We start from the raw sequence: 6,854 nt of genomic DNA, 5'->3' as shown, positions 1-6,854 counted from the left end.
ACGAAAATATTAACGTCCACTCTTCGTGAAAATTCAAACTGGACTGTGTGCTGCGAGTTGCGAATGTTTTTTGTTATGGTCTGGGCCTTGCAGTATTTATTGTCCTTCTGTAAGACCCCTTTTTCACTACGCAACTAGCTGCGTGATTCTGAACGCGGTGTCTACGAGAGTAACGCCTTTAGAAAGGACACAATTATTTCAAATCAATGGCCAATATTCTCTATAATTTTTTCAGTAATTTTGTGGAAATTGTAAGATGAACTAAGAGATATTGTGTTAAGGTATAGTGAAAATATATATTGCTGATAGAAGTAGCAGTCGTATGGCTTCACGCGCTAGAGGAAAAGGGATCTAAGTCAATGAGCATTACATACACAATTACTTTGTCCAAAATTATTTTATTCCAGTACTTATTATACTCAAGTTTAAAAACAAATCAGATGTTATGATTCATTCTTGGTTGGTTCATAGAAATTGTACTAATTCGATGTATACATAAATAAGTAGGTGTTACTTATGTTTGAATTTGAACTTAATTTAATACTAGCTTTTACCCGCGACTCCCTCCGCACAGAATAAAAAAAATGCACACAAGATAAAAAAGTTCCTATGTCCGTCTCCTACTTCTAAGCTACCTCCCCATCAATTTTCAGCTAAATCACTTCGACCGATCTTGAGTTATAAATAGTGTAACTAATACGACTTTCTTTTATATATATAGACTAGCTTTTACCCGCGACTCCGTCCGCGCGGTATAAAAAATAGAAAACGGGTTAAAAATTATCCTATGTCCGTTTCCTGGTTCTAAGCTACCTGCCCACCAATTTTCAGTCAAATCGATTCAGCCGTTCTTGAGTTATAAATAGTGTAACTAACACAATTTTCTTTTATATATACAGATATCCAGTGTGCTCTACGATTACTACTAAGTATATTCGATACTGTACAATCACTAGATCAGAGATCATTATTAGAGTTACTTTAAAAATTTAAAAAACCAATTATTTTGTATGAAAGTATTACTTCGCATTTTGATATTATTCTGTGTCTCCCACAACGTAAAATAATAATAATAATAATAATAAGGCGTCGGGACGTGACGACCTCATCGCCCGTTGGTGCAATAGTTTAAGTGACAAAACTGTTGCACCAATGCAGTCAGTCTGCACTGTGCTAGAGGTGTTTGTGCCGTGCCTCGGCAGCGTCTTCGCAGTGCCACGGCCCGTTTGTGCCTATGGCCACAATTCTAACGGCACCGGAGTCGGGCGTCCTCCGTTACCAGACGTCCATCTTATGGATGATGGACTTACGAGGAACGCGTATAGGGCCGCTGCCTGGGGGTCGCCGGGGCGCGTCTGGAGCTGGCGCTGGACGTGGCAGCATGCGGGTCGCCAGCCAAGGGGTTGACCGGCCATCTGTCAACCCCTCGCATCCATCATCCCCTCCAGCTGGCTTGGTGCTGGCGGGACCCTCACAGGCCCAGCCATCGGCACCCGCCGCTAGAGGTCTACGCCGCATGCGATGGACTATGGATGCTAACCAAAACGCATTGCGGGCGTATTTTAGGGCGAAAGGGGGAGAAACCGGAGGAATTGCTTACCGAGCTAGAATGCACCGCTTCTTTTCTGAGCTAGAGCCGTCGATCACCGTGACGGAACAGAACCTAGCGGATCGGGTTCGGTACATCTTACGCTCTAATCTGTTTGAAGGTGCCGAACTCGAACGACTAAAACATGAAGCTGTTTCTGCGTCGGATGCCCCGACCTCTGCCAGGAGAACAGTTCCGCAAACTACGGTGCAACCTCCAGCTGTGGAACCAGCTGAATGCCTGGCAGAGGTGGAGGACGAAGAGGAGGAAATGGCTGCCCAGGACATAGAGCAGATGAGGAGAATCTTGGAAGAGGCTATAGTGGAAACACGTCGAATGCCTTTCGAAAATCGACCGCGATTACCCCGCATTCCCCTCAGCAAGCGCAATCGTAATGTCGTGAGGGCTCTGAACCCGATGCTGAATGTGTACCTTGCGGATAGCCGGGATCTTTGCGATACGGACTCAATCTTGTTTGGCGCCGCGAAGGCCGTATGCCGATACATCGGAGCCAAACTACCAAAGACTGGACGCAGTACGAATCATAGTAGCGTAGTACCAGCGTGGCGAAAAAGAATTGAGGACCGTATTGCAAAGGCGAGAGCTCTCATCGGCAGACTGATTAGCTTCAGATCGGGCAATAATAGACCGAGGATTGTGCGCTCTGTCAGGATGGCTTTGGGTGGAACGGAAGTAAATCTGTCTCACCCGGACATTGAACGTAAACTGATGGAGCGCATAGACGACCTGAAGCAGAGGATTGCAGCATGGGGAAAGCGGATTCGTCGATACAACGAGAGGACTAAACGGTTCAACCAGAATCGTCTCTTCCAGAGTGACCAAAAGAGGTTCTATAAGCAATTGGAGCGACAAGAATCGACCAGAGGAACGGGCGCAGGCCCAGATCAGACCGCTACAGTGGCCTTTTGGCGAAACATCTGGTCTGTGCCCGTTGACCACAGTGAAGGATCCTGGATGCAAGTTGTGGAGGGTACATGCTCTAAGATCACACCCATGGACCCTGTAGCCATTACGGCTGCGGATGTAGCACATGCGTTACGGCGGACCCCTAACTGGAAAAGCCCAGGGCTCGACGGATTGCATTGCTACTGGCTCAAAGGATTCGTGAGTTGTCATGCTGTGCTCGCCCAACAGTTCCAGGAAGCCCTCGATAGCAAGTCACTGCCGGACCTCTTCACTATGGGGGTCACTCACTTGGTTCCTAAAGACCAGATCACGGCTGATCCGGCCAAATACCGCCCTATAACGTGTCTATCTACTGTTTATAAGACACTGACTTCCATTTTATGCGAAAAAATCACTCGGCATCTAAATGCGAATCAGGTGATTTCGGATGCCCAAAATGGATGTAGGGGCGGTAGCCGAGGGGCCAAGGAACCACTCCTCATCGATGCGGTTATTGGTAAACTGGTGAAGCGCAACCGTCGCAACCTAGACGCTGCTTGGGTTGACTATAAAAAGGCTTTCGACTCGGTGCCCCACTCATGGCTAAAGAGGGTCCTCGAGCTGTACAAGGTCGACTGTACGGTAAGAGACTTCCTCGGACATTGTATGGGCCAATGGAGTACGACCCTTTGTCTCCTGGGTGAGCGCATGACGGCTGCCGAAGACCGGATAAGGATACGGAGGGGTATCTTCCAAGGTGATTGCCTGAGTCCAATCTGGTTTTGTCTCGCCCTGAATCCCCTCAGTACTTTGCTGGAGGATTCTGGCCGGGGCTTTCAAATTCGGAGAGGAGGAGCAAAAGTGACCCACCTTTTCTACATGGATGACCTCAAATTATTTGCTCCTAATTATACCCAACTGCTGGAGTTGCTACAAATCACTAGTGATTTTAGTAATGCCATCAGGATGGAGTTTGGGACGGATAAGTGTGCGGCCGTTCATGTGGAGAAAGGTAGAATTACAAGTTCAGAGGGCACTGATAATCCTCTGAACTTTAGAACCCTTTCTGAGGCTGAAACATACCGATACCTGGGCATGTCACAAAATGTCGGTGTTGATGAGGGCAGCGTAAAACAATCGGTTCGTGATGTGTTTTTTGATCGCCTGACAAAAGTTCTTAACAGTCTTTTGTCAGGCGCGAATAAAGCACGCGCATATAACTGTTGGGTCATGCCCGTCCTCACGTATACCTTTGGCATACTCAGGTGGACTCAAACCGAGCTCGGCGCCCTGGACAGAAAAGTCCGCACAGTTATGACGTCCCACAGGATGCATCACCCGAGATCGTCAATTATGAGACTGTACTTACCGCGAAAGCATGGTGGGCGAGGCCTTTTAAGTGCCCTCACCATGCATAATCGCGAAGTGTGCAGCCTCCGTAGCTACTATTTGGCGAAATCGGGTGATGGAATCCACACGGATGTCATATCTTGTGATAAAGGACTAACCCCCCTATCCTTGGCCAACGAGCAATGGCAGGACCCGGCAGTGCAGAGCGTCTCTGACCGGGAGGCAATATGGAAAGAGAAAGAGCTCCACGGGAGGTTCTACAAGGCTCTTCATGAGCCCTTCGTAGATACAGTATCATCCCACCACTGGCTACGCTTCGGGGACCTTTTCGGGGAAACCGAGGGTTTTGTCTGTGCGATACAAGATCAGGTTATTAAGACCAACAACTATCGGAGATACATCCTAAAGGACGGCACCGTCGACATTTGTCGAGCATGTCGCCGTCCCGGTGAGTCACTTAGGCATGTTATCTCCGGTTGTTCGGCGCTTTCTAACACTGAGTATCTGCACAGACACAACTTAGTAGCCCGGATTGTCCATCAGGAGCTCGCTCTGAAGTATGGTCTTCTGGATGTTAGACTGCCTTATTATAAGTACGTCCCGGAAGCCGTGCTCGAAAATAACCGCGCCAGGCTCTACTGGGACCGGTCCATCATCACAGACAGGACTATTCCAGCGAATAAGCCTGACATTGTGCTGATGGACCGGGCACAGTCAGGGATATTTTTGGTAGACATAGCGATCCCCCATGACGAGAATCTCGAGAATGCCGCAACAGAGAAGAAAAGAAAATATCTAGACTTGGCACACGAGGTTTCTGACATGTGGGGTAGCTTGTCGACTGAAATTATACCGATAGTGGTTTCTGCAAATGGTTTAATTCCAGTCAGCCTCTCTGGATACTTGAGGAGGCTGGGGCTCCGGGACGGTGTGCTCCGAGCTCAAATGCAGAAAGCGGTGCTTCTCGATACCGCCCGAATTGTCCGCCGGTTTCTTTCCCTTTCTCCCTGACCCTTGGCCGTCTGGTCTCCCCTGCCGAGGGAATCCCGCCTGGCTAGGATTATTTATGTATGTATGTATGTATAGTGTGTAATTTAGGTTTTATATATATGTACTTATCGTAAATACGTAGTATATTTATTAGTTTTTTATTTAACCATTATTTATTTACTTTATCTATCATATAAAAACCAGCCAGGCGGAGACAGAATTAGTATGTCGGCGTATCCGCCAAAGTCAAATGACTGCTTGACTTTTTCAGCCAAGCGAAACGTCACTGTCGATGGTTGTGAGGGCGGCCATTGAACAGTGTTGTTCGAGACGGCGCCCGCGCACCACGCTTGCGACGAATCGCTTAGCATCTAATTAACAAATTAAATCTACCGCTTAATTAAGTTGATGTTGCGTTGGTTAGACACTACAGTGTTCATTCCACTGTGTATTTTTGGTTACTTAACCCTTATTAAACAACTGCGATTGCAACAAGGACTCGTAATCTGTTCACGCCCACCTGCCGACATACCCGCTTTTATATTCGCACAATATGATTTCTGATGAAGGCCCTCCTGCCCCTTCATCAGAAGTGGGATAGGCCTTTCAGCCCACTATCTGTTTTCCAAATTACTTTATAAGAGGGTGAAAAAAAACAAACGGCCGTTAATCGAATCTCTTGCGTTTTTAATTAAAATTTGCTCGGGATGCGTAACCGGTTTAGATCGCGTAGCAGGTCGGAAGGTACTCCACCTCTGCGAACAAACGAGTCTCGCATGAGGAGGCGTTGTGCCGGTCGTAATAGGAATACGTCTACGTCTAGTGATAGTGATAGTGATTAGTGAACGATCTTCGGTGCATAGTCGAAAACATTATCCGAGATTAGGTAGTGATAGAACGCGAGGTCGTGATCGTGCTCGTAACCGTTCTTCGCAGCGCCGCCGTCGCGTCGTGTAGTTTCGTTCTTAGCCAACTATACTAAACCTAATTTAATGTTAAACCTGATAATCGTAAACCATTCATGACAATTAAGAATGAACCGCAAAGTTCTAGTTCAGATAAGAGATGTTTTGGTTGTGGTAAGACGAAAATTGTCGTCCGAGTCACAGCCATTTATGTTGGATGACTTGTTCTGGATCCCTTGCAGATTGTGGTAAGACGATTATTGTCGTCCGAGTTAGAGCCCTTTAAGTTGGTCGACTTGTTCTGGATGCCTTGCAGATTGTGGTAAGACGATTATTGTCGTCCGAGTCAGAGCCATTTATGTTGGATGACTTGTTCTGGATGCCTTGCAGATTGTGGTAAGACGAATATTGTCGTCCGAGTCAGAGCCCTTTGTGTTGGCTGACTTGTTCTGGATGCCTTGCAGATTGTGTTAAGACGAATATTGTCGTCCGAGTCAGAGCCCTTTGTGTTGGCTGACTTGTTCTGGATGCCTTGCAGATTGTGTTAAGACGAATATTGTCGTCCGGGTCACATCCACCAAAGGATTGACCTGTCCAATAGTACCGATTGTGAACAGTTAACCTACATGCTGTTTAGTGACAAGGCGGTGTCATCTGACTTAATTGTTACGAGACGCTCGCCTTAAGTCTTAAGTATCATTTGATGATTGTAATGAGTAGTCCGTCAGGATGCCGAACGGAATAGGTACAACTGCAGTTCATTGTTTCAGAGAATCGCCCGAGGACGGTCGAATGTCAGTCCGGCCGTGTCGGCGTATCCGCCAAAGTCAAATGACTGCTTGACTTTTTCAGCCAAGCGAAGCGTCACTGTCGATGGTTGTGAGGGCGGCCATTGAACAGTGTTGTTCGAGACGGCGCCCGCGCACCACGCTTGCGACGAATCGCTTAGCATCTAATTAACAAATTAAATCTACCGCTTAATTAAGTTGATGTTGCGTTGGTTAGACACTACAGTGTTCATTCCACTGTGTATTTTTGGTTACTTAACCCTTATTAAACAACTGCGATTGCAACAAGGACTCGTAATCTGTTCACGCCCACCTGCCGACATACCC

The sequence above is a fragment of the Papilio machaon genome, chromosome 6, assembly GCF_912999745.1.
Source record: "Papilio machaon chromosome 6, ilPapMach1.1, whole genome shotgun sequence".
NCBI classification, from domain to species: domain Eukaryota; kingdom Metazoa; phylum Arthropoda; class Insecta; order Lepidoptera; family Papilionidae; genus Papilio; species Papilio machaon.
The sequence above is the reverse complement of the archived record's forward strand: the minus strand, read 5'-3'. Positions refer to the sequence as shown.